Source organism: Rattus norvegicus, chromosome 7, assembly GCF_021556685.1.
Source record: "Rattus norvegicus strain SHRSP/BbbUtx chromosome 7, alternate assembly SHRSP_T2T, whole genome shotgun sequence".
Classification (NCBI taxonomy): domain Eukaryota; kingdom Metazoa; phylum Chordata; class Mammalia; order Rodentia; family Muridae; genus Rattus; species Rattus norvegicus.
In genome coordinates, this window is record NC_141540.1 from 75,899,125 (window position 1) to 75,922,500 (window position 23,376).

At 38.7% G+C, this 23,376-nt stretch overlaps 1 protein-coding gene across 7 annotated transcripts in view; it reads right to left on the bottom strand.

Annotated features, from left to right (window-relative positions):
* Positions 1 to 23,376, bottom strand: part of Stk3 (serine/threonine kinase 3) — a 270,202-nt gene that overhangs the window by 155,744 nt on the left and 91,082 nt on the right. Inside the window, exons 1-2 of one of the 7 annotated variants that reach the window (XM_087558963.1) lie at positions 22,558 to 23,364; positions 18,420 to 18,544 (exon numbers count right to left, since the gene is read on the bottom strand). The exons of the other annotated variants lie outside the window; for them this stretch is intronic. The gene's annotated coding sequence lies outside the window, so the exon portion shown is untranslated. Of the gene's footprint in view, positions 1 to 18,419; positions 18,545 to 22,557; positions 23,365 to 23,376 lie in introns of those variants that run through there. 7 annotated transcript variants of the gene reach the window in all.

Sequence of the window (23,376 nt, forward strand, 5' to 3'; positions counted from 1 at the left end):
ATAAAATTAAAATATGTAAAAGTATAGGTATAAAAAACAAAAAGCCAACTTTAAAAACAACTTGAAGATTTTGATCTGCACAGGACAGAGGAACTCAATGATGCCAAATATTGTCTCTACTACTTAACATTAATATATATTATGTTAGATGTATTTATTCTTACTACTAAAAACATATTAAAAACAAAGTTCCTTATATTGTGATTAAATATTTTAATATAAAATATTCATATGAATACAGAGTCCTAAATGCAAGAGTATAATGCTATATTATCCTTTAAATATCTGTCTTTTACTTCCTTTAATTTTTTTCAGAATTAAAATTTGAAAGTTAATGAAGGCATGCAACATCTCCACAACTGTGAAATTTTTATGACTTCAATCAAATTAACTGATACCAGCATCTTCTGACACCATCTGTTAACATGCAGAAGAAGTAAATGACGTAGAGATCAAAACACACAGTAAAGCAGACAGCAGATCCCATTCCCAGCGCTCTCTAGGTAAATACTGAACGCAATCCTATAGAGACTGCTCCACAAACTGTGTCTCCTTCCTGCTCTGTATTACACTGAAACCCATGTGTGCCTCTATGCCTAAGACTTACTGCATATGAACGTCCCATTTCCAACATTTAAAGATACACCCACCAAGAGCAATTACAACAGTTATTCATACAACCCTTGTACCAAACATGTGGGAGTTGATAGTCAGACTTGATTGTTTACATACAATTACAGGTACCAGAGTGATTTAAACCACTTTGCTGAACCAGACTCATTTAAACAACAGAACCAGATGGAGAGACTTCAATATCAACTTCTAATCAGAAATCACCACTAATGTCTTAGCAGGGTGGCCAACCTTTAGTTTCACAGTCCTTTAAATGTGCAGGGACCCTAGAAGCATATAGTACCTTCAAAGCACTTTAGAATAAAGGCTTAGCGAGTCATGTTAAACCGAACTTCTGCCTTAACACAGCCCTTACAGGCTGAGAGACTGTAAGTAAGCGCTAAGTACATAAAGCTGTTAGAAGCTAAATGATAAACATATACAAACACATTTTTGCTAAGCACTCTATCATACGTTAGATGGCAACTGAAGTAAATAAATCTGAGAAAAACATTGAAATAATATTTGCAAGTATCCACACTCAATCATAGCTATCAACAGCAAGCTACAGTGTAACAAGCTATTTCTGACTTATTCACAGTTGAATTCTCAGTGATTGAAAATAGAACTGATACTCAATACTGATCAAGCGAGTGGTAAATACAGCAATAAGAAGTGATAATCCTATCACAAAATCCATTTTAAAAGCAAATTCAGTTTCAGTACCTTCACTATCCACTTGAAGAAAAGGAAAGCAAGCATCTGAACACACTTTAAATTTACCCTGACTCCTAAGCAGGAACACTAACGTCAGATAGGGCCAGTCTATCCGTGGACAGCTGCTACTGAGTGTGCCCGGCACACTGTCTAGTGCCTCGCCCCTCACTCTGCTAGTGCCTTTCCTTATTCACCGTGATCAGACGAGCAAAGAAAACATTCCACTGCTTTTGATTTTTAAAATGTGGCAAGAGTCCCCTTAAAGTCAACAGACAGGCAGTCCGGTTGTTCTTTACAAAGCTCACGACTCAGGACATTTCTTTCCGTAGCCCCTAACGGGCCTGTCCTCCTGACAGCGTCTGCTCTACCACTTTGGATCTTGTCTGCTTCACAATCCAGCAGTGAACTATGTCACCTTCTAAGTGACAGCATGCCGACTCCATCACTGAGAGTGGCAGTCCCTGTCTACCTTTAGCAAACTGTCCTGACCTCACCTCTGAATGAGCTGTGAGCTTCGCTGTAAGAGGGAGGTCAGGGCTCCAGCACTGAGCCCATCCACCACATCACAGACTCCTCAACCTCACCCAGCTCAGCTTATGGATCCCTGTGACGCTGCTCCACTCTCCATGTCAGGTAGCAAGGAAGGCTACCTGACATAACATCAGCCACCTGCTACAGATTACATAGGTACTGTGCTCCTGTTGCTTTCCTACCCCATCCTCCAGAGCTCTATGAGCAGTATCTTCCACAGTCGCTTTGAAATGTCTGCATATTCACTGCAAAACAATGCATTCATAATTTATTAACACGAGGGTCAGAGCTCCCTAAACAATACTAAATTACGCAGGTCAGCACAGGAAAAGCCTTATTAGCTTTAAGCCAAATTTAAAAAACAAATTAAGTACACTTATAAATAACTGTATTTTCATTTAATGACATGTAGTCCATATCAGTCACAGCAATCAGCAAAACTAAACAGTAGCACACAGCGCCACTTGGAATGCAGACAACCATAGCAGCTAGCAAAAGCAAGGACCAGCCAGTTCCTCTTGTGGACTGCCACCTTTCCTGCAGGCCAGTTAGCCCACAGAGCAGCAGACACACAGGCTAGCTAAACAAACAACTAGACAGCAAAATAAGATCTACTTCTCTACTTCTCTTTGTGTGGAACTGATGATTTCAATTCTTAACCTTATTAAAAATATGATATAAACACTGTATAATAATATCTATTATTAAAAGGTTCAGAATTTTCTGTCAAATTTTTAGTTTTGTTTTTAATATACTTTGTAAGCTAATATACTTAAGAAAGTGTTGAATTTTACCATGTTTTGGCATTTATTAAGAATTCTTATTTTTTTCTAATCCAGATGATTTTTCTCCTTCAATTTAATGAATACTGTTCTTTTAATTCTTTTCAAGTTAATTATCTTGGTGACTACTAATTAGTATACTTCATAATTCTTTCTTATTATAGCTACTTTAGTAGATTTGGTAATAAATACCAAGGTTCACTGCTTGTGTTCCTCCTTTTTCTGCACCTTCCTCAGCTTCAGTTTTGTTTTGATTAATCTGTTCTATGGTTAGAGTGTTCAAATATCTTCCTCCAGTAAGGTAAATGAGATATCGTCTGTCTATCTTTGGATACTAATATTATACTTCACTTTGATAGGCAAATAAAATATTAACTATGTCACTAATTCATTCTCTTTCCCCCTCCCCCCTTCTCTAATATGTCCTGTTCCAAATAATCATGAAGAAAATAGAATCTTTAAAGACTAAGCATTCTAGTAGAACAACACCAACAGCAAACATATTGAATAAATTACTAAACAAAGTGTCAGAAATAAGGGGAGAGGCAAGGATGGGATAGAGCACACAGCACACACATGGTGGTCAAGCACAGCATCTCTATGATGGTGATGACAGGACACTACATGGACTCAGTAAATATGTATTCGGTTCCTTACATGAACCGAATCATGAAATTGTCATGAAAATGTCACAACTAAGAACAGAGTTGCTTTCCCCAAGGTAGAACAGCAAGTAGTGAAGCCAGCTCCCCAGCTCTCAGCCATCACCTTCAATGCATTCTAGTACGTCATCCTAGTATCAACCAAAATACAATGGAGGCTGTAGCATCACAGAATTATACAAAGGAACAGACGTCCTGGAGAGGAAAAGAAGCTACAGATAATGCTTATGGATATACTGCATAAAGTTAATGAAGAAAATTAATATGTGCATTTTAAATACTTGAATTATATCCATGGATCAGATATTAGCGTGTGTAGCCCATATACTCTGCAGGGAACACCCCATCTCAGTTAGAGACATAGATTAGTTGATAGATGGTTTACCAAACACGCAGGAAACACTGGTTTTGATCCCCAGTACAGCATAAATCAGAAGTGGAGGCAAATGCCTGTAATCCCAGGGGATGGGTTGGGGCTAGGGGTAGAAAAGAAATTCAAGATCACCTTAGTCTATATAAGGAGTCTGAAGCCATCCGGGGCTTTATGAGAAAGACCATTTCTAAAAGAAAGAAGGAAGGGTAGGCAGAGAGACAAGATGAACGTTAGAAAAACGGTTTCTCTTTCTGTTCATTCAGAATAGATCAAATAAAGTAAATAAAACTAGTAGTTTGAATGGGAACGACCCCCACTGCCCCTAAGTTTGAATACTTGGTCCCCAGATGGTGGACTGTTTGGAAGTGATTAGCAGGTGTGGACTTGTTGAAGGAGGTGTGTCACCGGGAGCTGACTTTGTTAGTTTCAGAACCTCACACCATTTGCAGTTAGCTCTCTGCCTCTGCTTGTTGGTCGAAGTGTAAGGTCTCAGCTACTTCTTCATTGCCTGCCCTGCAGGCTGCCACACTCTGACATGACGACCATGGACTCTAACTTACCTCTGAAACTGTAAATGCCAAAATAAGCATTCTCTTTGTAAGTTGCCTTGGTCATGGAGTTTTACCACAGCAAAAGAAAAATAATTAAGACAAGAGTAAAATGCTAATGACTTTTTTAAACTACTAGAAATCAGGGTGTGATGCTCTCAGTGAGCACAGCTAACACTAGCACAGCTGACTAAGCAGCCCTGGCAGAGTTTGCACTTTCTCTCTAGTGCAATCTCCTTGATGCCTGTTTTATGTATCACACAGTTTAAAAGAATCTGTACTTGCCCTAGAGTCAAACTAGATAAAAACAAGAAAGAGGTGAAAGTATTATCTGTAAAATACCAGGAAGTATGACTGAATACATACAAATGCTATATGACAGCACTGAAATGTGTATGTATGATTGAATACATACAAATGTCATATGACAGCACTGAAATCTGTATGGAGAGCAATAGCGTAATCATTACATCCAAGGACATCACCTCACTATGGGAAGTCACTATGTGAAATCGGAGCAACTAAGTTACAGGACATACGACAAATAAAAAAGGTGACTTCATATAAAAGTTGGACAATGCTGTACAAAGAAAATATGCTTGATTCAGGAGCATAATCCACTGTGCTAACTGGAAAGGAACTGTTCTTTGAGATCGGTTCCTGCAAGTCCTCTGAGAACCCCACTGGATGCACCGCAAGCTGGATGCTCAGCAAGAAAACGAATTCCCAGAATAGCTAACCCAACAGTGTCAAGTCCTTGTTCTGAGACACCAAAAGGTACCATTTCCCACACTGTGTGCGTAAGGACAAGATGCCCTGGGCCCTCAGCCCTTCTCCTTGTCTCAGGGCCCCTCCATTTTAGCTTCTGATGGTTCCCTACTCCCTTCCCTTCCCCACCATTGCCTGAGTCAGGCACCCTGGTTTAAACCACTTTCTATATTTTCTCTACTCACACTTGTGTTCATAAGTATTCGCGTACACTTTCACTTAACCTCATGTATTCATCTCTAATTCCAGTATAAATATTTTAAAGAAAACAGACAGTTTTCCTGTATCAAAGGGAAAAAACAGAATACATTAGTTTGTTATGTTAAAAATTAATATATGGTTTTTAGAAAGAGTGATCCCTAAATGCAAATGTACATTTTGAAATTTCTGATAAGATTTTTCATTATTTTTGCAAAATTCAAGGAGTAAAATAAAACTTAATAAATTAAATAACTAATCTAAGAGGATTAGTGGTAGAAAAAAATCAATTACTTAAACTTTCCTCAGCAGTACAACTCACTTTCACTTGGACTTAGTCACACCTAACACAAATGAACAGGTCACAAAGGAGACAGGCTGCCTGCAGTCGTTACCAAGGGAACCACAGACAGTAATCATACATCGCATCTTTAACTTTGAGAATATTACCCAACTGTATCAGAAACAGATGTCAGCAGCAGAGCTGGACGGCCTGGCTTTCCTTCCGCTTTCTTTTTTTTTTTTTTTTAAAGATTTATTTTATTTATATGAGTACACTGTAGTTTTCTTCAGACACACCAGAAGAGGGCATCGGATCCCATTACAGATGGTTGTGAGCCACCATGTGGTTGCTGGGAATTGAACTCAGGACCTCTGGGAGAGCAGTCAGTGCTCTTAACCGCTGAGCCATCTCTCCAGCCCTCCTTCCGCTTTCATAGCAGACTAAGGTCTGCTCAACTGACGTTGTAACATCACATGCCCTGGGGCAGCATGAGGTGCCCTGAGTTAAGCTGAGGAACGTAGAATCTGTCAGCTATCAGGAAAGAACTCTAACCTCATGATTTGTGATTATTCAATTGACAAAGTTCTCAATCTTTTAAACATAAATCAATTAAATATCTAAGGGAACAAAACAAATCAAAAGATTTCCAAGTGACTAATGTAACAAGGTATATGTTATCAATGCAGCCTCAAGACAGGTGGAAGACCTGACCACGTAACTCCCAAAGCACAGCCAGGACAATGGTTTATGGCCCCAAGTAAGGTAAAATATGACGAAGAAATTTGATAAAAAGAACAATAACCTATAATAAAAGCAAACTATAAAAATGAATACGTAGAATGAATGAAATGACATATCCACAGTAAATAGTATTTTGTCTATAATGTGTCACTGCCACAACTGAATAAACCTTCACAACCTTAAGCACACGGGAAAAGCCATAAAGACAAGTATCTGCTGTAGTTAGAGACACAGGGAAGAAACAGAACACTGAAGAGCAGGAAAGAAACTGGGGAATGCATGTGTGGTTACCACAGAATTTTAGTTTTCAAAACTAAAGCAAAAAACCCATTTTTAAAAAGATCCAGTATGAAACAATTTGAATATACTTAAAACTGCAGAACACCAAACTCCTAGATTGTTTTTTTTTCTTTTATTGGATATTTCCTTTATTTACATTTCAGATGTTATCCCCTTTCCCTGTTTCTCCATCCACAACCCCCTATCCCATGCCCCCTCCCCCAGCTTCTATGAGGATGCTCCCCCATTCACTCATCCACCTACCCACTCCTTCCCTTCCTCCCTTCCTCCCTCCTTCTCCACTCTGGCATTCCCCTACACTGGGGCAAAGAGCCTCACAGGACCAAGGGCTTCTCCTCCCACTGATGTCTAACAAGGTCATCCTCTGCTACATATGCTGCTGGAGCTATGGGTCCCTCCATGTATATTCTTTTGTTGATGGTTTAGTCCCTGGGAGCTCTGGGGGGTCTAGTAAATTTTATGTCATGCTTTCAATACAAATAAGAAAACATGGTTTTAAAAGAACAGTGCATAAAAAAATGACACAGGTATGATAATTTTTGTTATGAAAATTATTGTATAAATTTTATAAATATTATATAACATATGTTGTGTAAATATATAAATTGGGGGGTGTGCATGCCTTTAATCCCAGCACTCTGGAGGCAGAGGCAGGTGGATCTCTGTGAGTTCAAGGCCAGTCAAGAGTGTGTTCCAAGATAGCAGAGCTATACTTAGAAACTCTGTCTCAAAAAACTATATACATATATATGTATACAATTATATTTCTATATTAGGAACCTATTATATAAATATTTAAATGTAAACATGAAATACATGAATATAAAAAATGGAAACAATTCATATTATGAAAAGTTCCACAGTTGTACTTTACAACATTAAGAAAACCAAAAGAAGGTCCACTTAGGGGAGCCAGCAGAGGTGAGTGGCACGAGTAATCCCTGGAGGCCCACTGTCTAGTTGTGCCCTGGCACTCCTGTCTGGAAAGGCATCCTCCACCATCTCCAGTGGAGCCCACAAGGGACCCCAAAAGCTTGGAACTCTGCCCAACCACCCATCGCCCCAGGCATCGGGCTGGAACAGTCTGCAGAGTTGGACCCACACACCACCACAGCTGCGTGTGCCTGGAAGAGTAGAGTGGGGTCTGCCTATGGCACACCCAACAGATCAGTGTACTTTCATCTCTACCGTCCGGCCCACAACTCCAGAAGTCCCACTGCCATCAGGATTATCCCACCAACACCAGGGAAAACCAAATGCCTAAACCAGAGTTTAAGAACACAGTCAGCAAGAGCCAGGGCACAGGGCACCACCAGAGCCCAGCTGCCCTGCTACAGAAAACCCTGGATATCCTATAAAGGGAAGCACAAGAAGAGGCTCTTAAAGCCAGTCTTGTAAAGATGATAGAGGCCTGTAAAGAGGACATGAATAAAAACCTTAAGGAAATGCAAGAAAATACATTCAAACAGGGAGAGTCATTAAAAGAGAAAGCAATTAAATATTAAAAAACATAGGAAAATACAATCAGACAGGTGAGGGATATGACTAAAACTGTCCAAGCCCTGAAAAGGGAAATGGAAACAATGAAGAAAATGCCACCTGATGCAATCCTGGAGGTGGGAAACCTAGGGAAGAGTTCAGAAACTATAGACATGGGTATTACTAATGAATACAGAAGATGGAAGAGAGAATCTCGGGGGTAGAAGATAAAATAGAAGAAATCAATATATCAGTCAAGGAAAACACAAGATTTAAAAAGCTCATGATATGAACATCCAGGAAATCTGTAACACTTTGAAAAGAACCAAATCTAAGAACAATAGGAATAGAAGAAGGAGGAGGAGGAGGAGAAGGAAAAAGAAATTATTCCCACCTCAAAGGTCCAGAAAACATCTTCAACAAAATCACAGAAGAAAATTTCCCTAACCTGAAAAAAGAAATGTCTATAAAGGTACAAAAACGTTACATAACACCAGATTGGACCAGAAAAAAAAAATACTCCTGCCACAGAATAATCAAAACACTAAATATACAAAACAAAAAAATAATATTAAAAGTAGCAGGGGAAAAAGGCCAAGCAACACACAAAGGCAGACCTACCAGAATTACACCCGATTTCTCATCTGAGACTAAAAGCTAGAAGAGCCTCGGCAGAGTTCCAACAGACCACAGATGCCAGGCCAGTCTACTATACTCAGCAAAACTTTCAATCATCGTAGATGGAGAAACCAAGATATTCCATGACAAAACCAAATTCAAACAATACCTTTCCACTAATCTGGCCCTACAGAGGATACTAGAAGGAAAACCCCAACACAATAAGGCTAACTATACTCAAGAAAAAACAAGAAATAATTTCACACCATTAAAACCAATAGAAGAGAAAGAAACACACACACACACACACACACACACACTCTCTCTCTCTCTCTCTCTCTCTCTCTCTCTCTCTCTCTCTCTCTCTACTACCAACATCAAAATAACAGAGATCATTGGTCTTTAATATCTCTCAACATCAATGGACGTAATTCCCCAATAAAAAGACACAGGCTAAGAGAATTGATAGGTAAACGGAATCCACCATTCTGCTGTATACAAGAAACACATCTCAGCAACAAAGAAACTCATTATCTCAGTATAAAGGGATGGAAAAAGGTTTTCCAAGCAAATGGACTCAGAAACAAGGTGGAGTGGCCATTCTAGTATCTGATAAAATTAACTTTCAACTGTAAGCAATCAAAAGAGACAGGGAAGGACACTTCATACTCATCAAAGGAAAAATCCACCACAAGGACATCTCAATTCTGAACATGTATGCACCAAACGCAAAGGCACCCACATTCATAAGTGAAACATTACTAGAGCTTAAGTCACACATCAAATAGTGGGACTCCTCGAAATCCCACTCTCAACAATAGAGCAATCATCAAGACAGAAACTAAATAGAAAAATAAAGAAGCTAACAGAGGTTAAGGTTCAAATTGACCTAAGAGATATCTATAGAACATTTCACCCAAACACAAAAGAATATACCTTCTTCTCAACACCTCAAGGACCTTCTCTGAAATCAAGAATATAATCAGTCACAAAGCAAACATCAACGGACACAAGAAGATTGAAATAATACTATGCATCTTATCAGATCACCATGGACTAAAGCTGGACTTCAACAACAAAAAGTCTAAAAAACTTGAAAACTGAACAATTCTCTACTCAATGATCACCGGATCGTGGAAGAAATAAAGAAATTAAAGATTTTCTAGAATTCAATGAAAATGAAAGTACTAATTACCCAAACTTATGGAACACAGTGACAGCAGTGCTCAAAGGGTATTGAGTACCTCCATAAAGACATTAGAAAGTTCTCATACCAGCAATTTAAAAGTACATCTGAAAGCTGTAGAAAAAAAGTAAGTGCACCAAAGAGGAGTAGAAGGCAAAAAATAATCAAAATCAGGAATGAAATGAATCAGTTACAAACCCAGAAAGAAATGAACAAAATCAAAAGCTGCTTCTTTGAGAAAATCTACAAGACAGACAAACCTTTAGTCAAAATAACTAAAAGGCACAAAGGCAGCACCAAAATTAACAAAATCAGAAATGAAAAGGGAGACATAACAATAAAAACGAAAATTCAAAGAATTATTAGGTCTTCCATCAAAAGTCTGTAATTCACAAGATTGGAAAATCTAAATGAAGTGGATGATTTTCTATACACATACCAAATATAAAAGCTAATCGAGATCAGGTAGACTATGAATGGTTTTATAATGCCCAAGGAAATAGAAGCAGTCATTAAATCTTCCAACCTTGGAACTAGAAAATATCATCCTGATGAGGTAACTCAGACTCAAACAGACATCCACGTACTCACTAATAAGTGGATATTAGCCAAAAATTACAGAACACCCAGGATATAATCCACAGAACTCAAAAAAGTTAAACAAGCCCAAGGGCCCAAGGCGGGATGGATGACTCAGTCCCACTTGGGAGGGAGAAGGAAGCAATCAGAGGGCAGAAGAAGGAGAGATCTGGCTGGGAGAGGGGACAAGGAAGGGCAAAGGAAAACAGGATCAGATATTTGGGAGGAGGGGGAGAGGGAGGGGACTGAAGCCTTGAGGGCCAGCAGAAAAAATGGAAACAGTCAGTCTCAGGAAGTAGGTGGTGAGGAGACCCTGTGAATGTACCAGAGACCTGGGAGGTGAGAGACTCTCTGGACTCAAGGGGAGAGATTTTGAATGAAGTGCTCTACAGTCTGGAGAAGGAACTCGTAGAGTCCACCTCCAGTAGAAAGACTGGAGTGGCAGGATGGGGTTGCCATCCCACAGTCAAAAGCTCTAACCCAGAATTGTTCCGGTCTAAAGTAACTGCAGGGACAAAAATAGAGAAGAGCTCGAGAGAAAGGAGGTCCAGCGGCAGGTCCAAATTGGGATCCAGTTCAAGGGGAGGCCCCAAGGCCTCACACCATTACTGAGGCTATGGTGTGCTTTAGCCAGGAGCCTCTGTAGCATGGCTGCCCTCTGAGAGGCCCAACAAGCAGCTGCAAGAGTCAGATGCAGATACTTACACCCAACCCATGGACAGAAGCCGGGGACCCCTGTGACTGAATTAAGGAAAGGTTAGAAAAAGCTGAGGAGGGAGACTCCATAGGAAGACCAGCATTCTCAACTGATCTGGACCCCAGAGATCTCTCAGACACTGAGCCACCAACCAGGCAGCATACACCAGCTGATATGAGGCCCCTCACACACATACAGCAGAGGACTGTGTAGATGAGTTTTGGTAGGATGGCCATCTTTACTATGCCAATCCTGCTGATCCATGAGCATGGAAGATCTCTCCATTTTCTGAGGTCTTCAATTTCTTTCTTGAGAGACTTGAAGTTCTTGTCATACAGATCTTTCACTGGTATGATCAGAGTTACACCAAGATATTTTATATTCTTTGTGACTATTGTGAAGTGTGTCATTTACCGTATTTCTTTCTCAGGGCGTTTATTATCTGTATAAAGAAAGGCCACTGATGTGTTTGAGCTAATTTTTGTACCCACCCACTTCGCTGAAAGTGTTCATCTGCTGTTGAATTCCCTGGTAGAATATTCGGAGTCACTTATGTGCACTGTCATATCATCTGCCAATAGTGATGCCTTGACTTCTTCCTTTCCAACTTGTATCCCCTTGATCTTCTTCAGCTGTTTTATTGCTCTGGCTAGAACTCTGAGTACTATACTGAATAGATACGAGGAGAGTGTTTAATTAATTAATTAATTAAAAAGAAAACCAAAGGGTTTTTAATAGTGTCTAATGTCCATAAATGTGATGTAATAACTTCTCCATAATAAAAGCACTTAGATTTTTAAAAAATCAATTCCTCAAGCATTTTCATCACCTTTCTTTCCAGCAAAGTTCTAGGCACCTAGGTGGAGATTTATTGCCTTATCCCCAAGAAACTATCATGCATAGTCAGCCGTGCCGTGCATAGGTAAAGGATGGGATAGATGGATTTCTGTTTGTAAATTTATATGATCCTTGTATCAGGGATATGAAGGACTATTAAAAAGTAGAACTGTAACAGGTCAATAATGAGCCTATTTGGAGTATGTGTTTCAAGCTGAGCCTGTTGTCACAGGTCTATGACCACAGCTACTCAGAAAGCTAATGCAGGGGAATCACAAATTACACAAGTGTCTGCCTGGGCTACAGTACAGATTCAAGACCAATATGGACAACCTAGCAGGACTCTGCCTCAAAATGGCAAATAAGGAGTTTCTTTTTTTTAAGGCTAATTTTTAAAATGAGACTGGGGCTTTCTGATAAGCTGAATTCTGTATGATCTTCTCTAGGTTTTAACCAAATCACGTATCTTCCCTTCTACAAGTTCTCTCCAAGTCTCCAGATACAGCCCAGGCCCACATCTGGAGCTCTGGACTAGTATGGTTACCCCTGCATTTGTGGCTCCCAGTTGACTAGGCTTCCACCAGGACCCTGAATGTTCCCAATCTACAGGCCACTTTCATGTGACATGGAAACTCTTCTCCCCCCTACATCCTGAACATCCTCTGCAGGGTCTGGTCTTGTGAAGCCACTTGATTCTACACTCTATGTACCTTCATCAATCCCATCTTTACCCCCAAACTTCAGCTTTAGACCAGGATGCATATTCTGCACACCAGCTCAGCCCTGTGTTCACCTAAGCCATCTCCAACCTTTAGGTCCAACCTGACCTCTACTGCGCATGTTCTTCTCACCTTGCCTATCCATATCAGACACAGAACTAACAAAACAAGTCCACATGGGCACATCTCATCAAAAAATACAAACATGAAAAATTAAGGCAGTGTACCCATCCCTCAAATCCATCACTCTTACAGAAATATTCACCAATGAGAATTTCCTAGATGAACGCCAGGACACAGAATTTAAAAGAACTATCATAAATTCCATCGAAGAACTCAAAGAATTTAAAGAAATCACTCGGTAAACATAAGGAGAGTTAATGACTGAGTGAAACGCAAGAAAACACAGACACAGGCTGATGGAGGTGACATAGACAATCCAGAATCTGAAACCATAATTCAATAAGGAGACAGAATCATCCAAGAGAGCAGTCAATGGACAGACTTACGGGAGACTCAGGCAGAAGACAGACTATCAGGACTTCCAAAGTAGGAGATCTAGCTGAAATAAGCCAAAACAATTTAAATTTTAAAAAATAAAGGAACACACAGGCAATATAGTACATCATGCAGAAATAAATATATGCATCATAGTAATAGATAACAGAGAAGAAAATGTTCCCATAATATAAATACTGTTAAAGACAATATCCAACAGACCAAACCTAAAGACAGGAATCTGTGTTGTGGACCTAACAGAGGAATAAGTATACCCTAGAGATTGTACACACACACACACACACACACACACACACACACACACACACACACACACACACACACACACACACAAAGTTAGAATTGCTAAAACATAAAATACTGCTGAGAACAAAATACATGATGATTGCAATCACATGATCATTTCAACAGATGTAGAAAAAGACTGACAAAATCCAACAGGCCTTCATGATAAAGTCCTAGTGAGAGTACACTAGAGGAAGAGATCTCAATGAAATGAAAAACTTGTATGATAACCCACAACAAACACCATCATAAATGGAGAAAAACTTGAAGCAATCCCACTGGAATCAGGAACAAGACTGGGCAACCACCACCGCCACTACTTTTCAATCATACATGAAGACTAGTGAGAACAGTACTGCAAAAAAGTGATACACACAGGAAATTAAGAAGTGAATGAATCCCTATTCTAGATTATTATATCATACATTAGGGATCCAAAAATTCTACCAGAAAACTTCTAGAAACAGTCAACAGTAACTCAGTAAGGCACTGAATCAACTTGCCAAAATTCAACAATAGCTTTTCAATGTAACAAAAACAATTATACAGAAAAAAAGAACATGGATACATTCCCATCCACAATAGCCTCAAAGACAATTATATAGGACTAAATGTAACCAAGGATGTAAAAGACCTGTACAAGGAAAACTTTAAGCCGAAGAAGCTGATTAAGACACTTGAAAATGGAAAGACATTCAAGGCTCCTATCTTGGTAGAATCAATATTATGAATGCCAAAAGCCATTTAAAGATTCAATATAATACCAATCAAAATCTCCATCTCATCCTTCACAGAACTAGAAAAAAGCTATCTCAAAAATCATAACTACAAAAGACGTTGGGTAGACTTAAGAAATGATCCTGCATGAAATGAACAATGTTGGAGGACTTACCATTCCAGGCCTCAACATATTACAGACCCAGAAGGCACCATGCAAGCTTCCAAAGGAAGGAAGCAACCACCAGCCCTCCCCAGTCATGATGCTGTGAACCACAACAGTGACTGGCACGAGCATAACAGCCCTAAGAGTACAGTAGTGACATGCATATGCTGGCAGTAACCAGCAGCTCTCACAGGATTTAAGGCCTTCTCAACAAGAGGGAGAACATGCTTGGTACTGAAAACTTAGCATAGAACCCAGGGCTAATGAATCTATAGATCACAAAGGAGAACCTACAACCATCACTTAACTAAATCAGAATAACTCCTAACTACATTCTATACATTTATCCTTAGACCCACAAATAAGTGTAGTTTGTACCCCCTTACCAAAGAAACATTGCTTTTCAACTGACTGAGACCATTACAGAAAACCCTAACTGATCTTAATGCAAAGAACAAGAGACATGTGACGCCCAGTCCTACCTGATACATCCATACCATAATTCAAAGCCTAAAGCTCAAGGATCACTGGAGGAGGAGGGAAATAGTCTAAAACTCAAAAGAAGAGAAATCTGCTGTGAGATTATGTTTCCTAAAAATGTCTCTAACCCATGAAGTCTCATCAACATGGCTGCCTAGACAAGACCCAAACAGGAACACATCAATGGACATGCTAACGTGGGAGAGGGAAAACTCACCAGGACTCAAGGATAGGCAGAGGCCTCTGAGCAACCCAGGAACACTGAGAGTGAGAGACACGGTCTTCCCAGGGACGAGCCCCCAACTAGCTATCAACACTAAGTAAGTGCTTAGCTCTGAGACCATGCTTACTGTAAAATGTGCAGGTTATATTTATACATTTAGGAGAGAATGTGTGCAAAACAACTAAAGAAAAGAAAGGCTGTGAATTTGAGAAAGAACAAAGGGGGTGCATGAGAGAGGACAGAGGGAGAAAGAGTAAGGGTAAAAAGATATAATTATAATTAAATTAAATATAGTTCAAATAAAAATATATAATTTTTTAAAACCAATAGAGAGGTAGCTTGGAGATATAGTAGAGCTCTTGCTTAGTATGTTCCAGGTTCGATCCCTCATACTGAGGGTAAACTAGGTCTCTCTCTAAGTAAACAACAGTTACATACAGAAGCATCTTTAAAAGTAAAAACTAGAAAAAGCTTCAGAAAAAACTCATGGGTACAGAACTGTCTCTCTAGGTGTCTACACTCCTTTCATCAGTCAGCTGAATTTAAAGGCTACCTTATTTTTATGCCCTTTGTATGTGCAGAGGTCTCCTCCTCCTTTCTTACTGTGCATCATGGGCCGCCTGGACTATCAACACTGCACTACTGGTCTTCCGCACTTTAGCTCTGGCCCACCCAACCACCACTATGCAGAACAGGCTCCAGCAGCTTGTCATAGACAGTGCTGGAACTAAGAAAAAGATGCAATCTTACAATAAAAAGAACAGAAGAATGTCACTTGAAACACATGTCAAATACTTAATGTTCGTGTTGGTTCTATATAAAAGGCTTCTTTATGAAGTCTGATTTAGAATATGCCACCTATAAATATTTCCAAGGCAAGACATAATCTATATAAAAAGGAAATTTTTAAATAAAGACCTACAAGCCTATATATTCATCCAATTCTACAAATATGAACTAAAATATTCCCATATGAATTTTCCTTGGCAAGCACAGGAATAAATCCAATTTGATTAAGAAAGTTTGTCAAAAGGATATATGTTAGCCTAAGATATTTACCTATTATAAGAATCAATTCTGGCCTCAGATCACTGAAAATTAGTAATTTCCAGCCACTTACTTCAATGACTCTAAGTCTCAACTGCCCACAGCTAAAACAGCTAACAAAACACTTTATGGTATCCATGAAGAGATGATGGCGTCTGAGAATCGCAGAACCTATTAGAAAAGGTTGTTTCTGCTGGCTTGACTCTTCTCCTTCACGAGTCTCCAGAGCCGCGGCTCCAGCCTCATCTCCCAAGCCCTTTGGAGGATGAGTACCAGGTACTTATATAGTGGTTCATAACAGTAGCAAAATTACAGTTATGAAGTAGCAATGAAGTAACTGGACGGTTGGGGATCCCTGTGCTACAGCATAAGCCATGACTGCTGGGAACATTCTAGGGGGAAAAAGGGTGTTTCATTTTTTAATTCAAATTCTCAGCAAATGGATGACACAAGAAAGCACGGCTTTCCACAACGAATGTTGAGTGCTGCCAGTTTTCTCCCTTTACTGTTAGTCACCATTCTGATTTCTAGTTCTCACTCTACTGAAACTGCTACCATAAGAGAGTCAAAGTAAAATCACTCAGATACTTTTACTCAAAACTTCCATGAATGTGTCCTAGACTCTTTCACTCCAAAGTGAGTCCACAAACTCTGACAGATGCTTTATAATTCTGTTTAAATATTTAGTCAGTGAAAGGATGAAGGGTTTTGTTTTATTTTTTTAAGAAAGAGACAGAATGATTTCATTCTCCTCCAGAACCAGGGTGGTCTATGGGCAGTTTGGGTGCACCCGCAGTGTTGCCGAGGAAACAAAATGAAAACAGGTGCCATCACATTCAAATTAAAGATTTACTTCTCTTTTAAGCCACCTTAAATGTTTCTATAAACTTTCCAACTGATACTACTAAAAATTTGACAATATTTTATAACAAGAAAAGGATTATAAATTGTCTGTAGACCATCAAATTTTAACTGTAACAAATTTAGACTGATTGGCAACACTTCCTTTAAAAACGTTCTTCCATTAAATATGCAGCATTCTTTAAAAACTGAATGAATATATACACAACTCAAAATAAAGAGACCAAGTAAGAATCTCTAAAACTGTAAACAAAAAATTTTATAAACCTAAATTGTTAGTCTAAACCCTCTAGTAGAATTTAAAAATAAAATTGTTTTAATAAAAACAAAAACAAACAAAAAAATCTCTGCAAAGAATTTTAAAACTTAAAAACACAAATTTCCCTTTGAAATGTAAGTAAAGAAAATATAAAAAATTAAAAAAACAGGGAGAGGAAATAATCTTTGAAATGTAAGTAAAGAGATATATAATGAAAAATTTAAAAAACCCACAAATTTAAATCCATAACCTGTAAAAAATGTATAATGTATTTAGTAACATTATACTAAGCCTAACTGTTCCTCTTGGACTAATTATTGTATGATCTGTTGCTTAAATTTGATGAAATTTTCTCTACCAAAAAAAAAAACCTTTTTTTATTTTGTTATTGAAAAGAGAGTAAGTACCCTTTAAACTGTACTTTTTATTCCTCTTGATAAGATATTAACTATGACACTCACACACACATACACATATATTTCAATAAATATAAAAAATGGATCATATACATAAAAATTTATTTAAAAATAATTGCATTATTACTATTTTGTTACTTTCTCTACATTAGAATTTTAATTAGCATACAGTGATATATAGAATTTTACTATATCTTCATATGTGCTTATAGTAATTTTTATTGTATTCACCCTCTCTAGTAACCTCCTTTACTTAGTACAGTATTGATGACAAACCCTTTATTTCATTACATTTTAGCCTGGGAAACGAGCAAATGAGAAAGCTACAAATAGATGACAGTACATAAATTTGGATATTCTTGCTAATATTGACAACAATCCCAGTGAAGATTCCATTTGAAGGTGGATGAAGCATGCAGTTAGAAGATAATTCATTCAATTAAAAAATAATCCCTCTCTTTATCAATTTTGACAGAAAAATTTAAAACTGCTAACTATATTCACTCTTCAACAGATGACAGCTGCATTGTCAGATGATAAATAACCTGACTGTCATTGAATATTCAAATTATTCAAAGTTTTACTTTAGGCAGAGTCCTGGAGAGACAGGAATAGGTTCATTAGAGTGAAATCAGAACTTCCCTGCACTAGATGGATTCTTTTCAATACTTCTTTGCTGTAATCCATAATATTACAATAGCTGACAAAAGTTCCCATCAACAAAGTCATCATATCTAATTTCTTAGATATCACTCTTCAAGCTCTAACAGTTTAGAAAGAAGAATCTTGTCTGAATTTTGTCAGTCCTGTACTCACAGAGCTCAGGAGTAGGAAAGGCCGACAGGAAACGTTACACAGTGCTTTGTGTTCATGCAGAGAAGAGCGTGTGGAACCTGAGACTCAGCCTCCAATCTGGTCCAGAGAAGGAAGGAAGGACACTGCTACCAGACATGAACAGAAGTACTTTACCTGATGAGCCATCTCAGCAAACCTGAAACAAACTTTTAATTATTTCATCAAAAGTTTTTAAAACAATTTCTCCAATAAATTAAAGTATGATTTTCTATTATTCAAGACATACTTTTTATTTTGAAACTGTGTATTAATTACAATTTCCTCCCTCCAAACCCTCCCATGTATACTTCTCAAATTTGTTCAAATTCATGTTCTTTTAATCTGTTTGAACATTTTCAAACACATTGAAATTCATGACTTCGTTTTTCACTCATTGTTACTGACTGCATATATGTCTTGGTAGATGTACATGTAGGTACATGTAGATTCCTAAATATAAGCTGTTAAGACCATCTAATGGTCCTTGCAGGTGTATGCTGTCAGGGCTGCTAAGCACTGGATAGCCACTAGTCTGCTTTTCTGGGGAGGACTCCCTCTCCCACGCCCAGCTTTGTTCACAAGTCACATATTTTATAGAAAGTTATTTAAATTGTTGGCATTACAACAATTCAGTGAAACTTCTGGGGAATGCCAATGTTGGCATATCTGACCATCGAGTTATTGCTTGTTAGAGTTGGGGACTTATTTTAAAACACTGCAGAAACCTAAATGGTCCACTAAGAACCTTTACGATTATTATGAAATGTTTCAGAGGTTTGAAAAGAGGCTGCCATCTTTACATGCTTCTCTAAAGGGTAACACACTATGGATTTGTGGTGGTATTAAGCTCCAAAAATGTCAACACCATCAGAAGTCTGTAGTTAATTTTTGGTGATACATAAACTTTCTTCATCTCAGACATTCAGTTTTATGACCTCAAACTATCCAGATACCTCAACGTCAAAAAACTGCAAAGCTTCTGTAAGGCAAAGGACACTGTGGTTAGGACAAAACGGCAACCAACAGATTGGGAAAAGATCTTTACCAATCCTACAACAGATAGAGGCCTTATATCCAAAATATACAAAGAACTCAAGAAGTTAGACCGCAGGGAGACAAATACCCTATTAAAAAATGGGGTTCAGAGCTAAACAAAGAATTCACAGCTGAGGAATGCCGAATGGCTGAGAAACACCTAAAGAAATGTTCAACATCTTTAGTCATAAGGGAAATGCAAATCAAAACAACCCTGAGATTTCACCTCACACCAGTGAGAATGACTAAGATCAAAAACTCAGGTGACAGCAGATGCTGGAGAGGATGTGGAGAAAGAGGAACACTCCTCCATTGTTGGTGGGATTGCAGACTGATACAACCATTCTGGAAATCAGTCTGGAGGTTCCTCAGAAAATTGGACATTAAACTGCCTGAGGATCCAGCTATACCTCTTTTGTATCTTTTATATCTTTTGGGCATATACCTCTTTTGTATCTTTTATATCTTTTGGGCATATACCCAAAAGATGCCCCAACATATAAAAAAGACACGTGCTCCACTATGTTCATCGCAGCCTTATTTATAATAGCCAGAAGCTGGAAAGAACCCAGATGCCCTTCAACAGAGGAATGGATACAGAAAATGTGGTACATCTACACAATGGAATATTACTCAGCTATCAAAAACAATGACTTTATGAAATTCATAGGCAAATGGTTGGAACTGGAAAATATCATCCTGAGTGAGCTAACCCAATCACAGAAAGACACACATGGTGTGCACTCATTGATAAGTGGCTATTAGCCCAAATGCTTGAATTACCCTAGATGCCTAGAACAAATGAAACTCAAGACGGATGATCAAAATGTGAATGCTTCACTCCTTCTTTAAAAGGGGAACAAGAATACCCTTGACAGAGAATAGAGAGGCAAAGATTAAAACAGAGACTGAAGGAACACCTTCAGAGCCTGCCCCACATGTGGCCCATACATATACAGCCACCCAATTAGACAAGATGGATGAAGCAAAGAAGTGCAGACCGACAGGAGCCGGATGTAGATCGCTCCTGAGAGACACAGCCAGAATACAGCAAATTCAGAGGCGAATGCCAGCAGCAAACCACTGAACTGAGAATAGGACCCCCGTTGAAGGAATCAGAGAAAGAACTGGAAGAGCTTGGAGGGGCTCAAGACCCCATATGTACAACAATACCAAGCAACCAGAGCTTCCAGGGACTAAGCCACTACCTAAAGACTATACATGGACTGACCTTGGACTCTGACCTCATAGGTAGCAATGAATATCCTAGAAGAGCACCAGTAGAAGGGGAAGCCATGGGTCCTGCTAAGACTGAACCCCCAGTGAACTAGACTGTTGGGGGGAGGGCGGCAACGGGGGGAGGGTGGGGAGGGGAACACCCATAAGGAAGGGGAGGAGGGAGGGGGATGTTTGCCCAGAAACTGGGAAAGGGAATAACACTCGAAAAGTATATAAGAAATACTCAAGTTAATAAAAAAAAAAAAAAGAAGAAGAAGAAGAACTGGGTTGGCCTGGGGAAAGCAAACTTGAAAGGCTCATAAAGCTAAACCACGAGATGCCCACTGCCAGAGCCCAGGACTCATTCATGAAACTGTAACACTGAATAGAAGGGGTTCATCTCCCTTATTTAAGGTAAATAAAAAAATAGGAAAAAACAAACAAGATTCTATACACCAAAGTTGAAATATTTACCCAATAGTTTACAGGAATATGTTTCTAAATAAAGCATTATTTCCCACATGGCAGCCAAAAGATACGGTCTGAAAACACTTAACCCAAAACAAAATAGATTAAAAGAAATCATGAGACACTTCCAACTAATAGCTCAAGGAGGAAATCATGACACACCCTCCAAAAGAAAATAGTTAATATTTTTCATTTCATTGCTTCATATATATTTTACTAGTTCTTCTGTTTTCTCAAGGATAGTGATGACACTAAGACTGACAAGAAATGTGTTACAACAGTTCTGTTTGGAACAATATATTCCAAATGCACATTTGTGAGTAAAAAAAAGAATGTTGTTAATTTTAATATTACAGTAAATTATTAAATAAACGTCAAATCTGTATGTTGAAATCAGCCAAAGAATGGGCATGACACATTAACATACAGTGATTCAAAGCATAGACTTAAGTGCCCTCCTTACAATAAGTGCTTATTAACAAGTAAGGGAAAATACATGTAAGTGCTATGTGAGCAAAGCTAGTAGTTAAGTGAAATATTTGGTGTGTGGGGGAAAAAACATTTAACAAATTCTCTATCACACATTTCAAAATGTTCTTAGCCTTGCAATGTGTGACCTGTGAAAGAGAAATGTAACCTGAGGATTGTCATAGTACAGCAGCCATGTCTCCTGTTCCTCTGCAGATCTGTGCACAAGTAACCCAGCTTCCTGTAACAACAAACACAACTTAACAAATTGACAGGATTTTCCTGAATCTCATTAGTATGGTACGTCTGGCTTGTTTTCTTTTTAAATGCAGTCGGTGTTGTGAAGGCCGGCCTAAATTCAGTTCTCCCACTACCTTGCAAGTAGCTAGAAGTACAGGTGCACCCTGTACAGCAGCAAGATCTAGAAATCCTTGAAATAATATATTCTCTATGCCCTCCTCTCCTGTCGCTCTAATACAACAGGAGAGGTTGGTGAGCTATGGAAAAATTATAGTGGTCCCTCAGCAAAACCAACACAACTCCCATACAATCTAGGAATTCCACTACTGATTATATACCCAGAAGAATGAAAAAGACTCTTTGTCCACATCCTCCCAGCATCTGCTGTCACCTGAGCTTTTCATCTTAGCCATTCTGACTGGTGTGAGGTGGGATCTCAGGGTCACTGTGATTTGCATTTCCCTGATGACTAAGGATACTGAACATTTCTTTAGGTGCTTCTCAGCCATTTGAGATTTCTCAGTTGAGAATTCTCTGTTTAGCTCTGTACCTCATTTTTAATAGGGTTATTTGGCTCTCTGAAGTCTAACTTCTTTTATATTTTGAATATTAGCTCTCTATCCAATGTAAGGTTGGTAAAGATCTGTACGTTGCTGCTTGTCTTATTGACAGTGTCCTTTGCCTTACATACCTTTTCAGTTTCATGAGGTCCCATTTGTCAATTCTTGATCTTAGCGCATAAGCTATTGGTGTTCTGTTCAGGAAATTTTCCCCATGCCAGTGTGTTCGAGGTTCTTTCCCACTTTCTCTTCTATTAGATTCAGTGTATCTGGTTTTATGTAGAGGTCCCTGATCCACTTGGACTTGAGCTTTGTACAAGGAGATAAGAATGGATAAATTTGCATTCTTTTACATGCAAGCCACCAGTTACACCAGCACCATTTGTTGAAGATACTTTCCTTTTTCTACTGTATGGTTTTGGCTTCTTTGTCAAAGATCACGTGACCATAAGTGCGTGGGTTCATTTCTGGGTTGTCAGTTCTATTCCATTGCTCTACCAGCCTGTCTCTGTACCAATACCATGCAGTTTTTATCACTATTGCTCTGTAATACAGCTTGAGGTCAAGGAAAGCAATTCCCCAAGAAGTTCTTTTATTGTAGAGAACTGTTTTCAATATCCTGGGTCTTTGGTTTTTCCATATGAAGTTGAGAATATTTCTTTCTATCTCTGTTCAGAATTAAGTTGGAATTTGGATGGGGATTGCATTGAATCTGTAGATTACTTTTGACAGGACGGCCATTCTTACTATTAATTCTACTAATCCATGAGCATGAGAGATTGGCCCATCTTCTGAGATCTTCTTTGATTTCTTTCTTCAAAGACATGCAGTTCTGGTCATACAGATGTTTCACTTGCTTGGTTAGAGTCACAGCAGATTTACAGGTCAGGTGACGACCTCATGTCATACGGATGACGTAACAGCAACTATCGAATTATCTAAGTATGAAG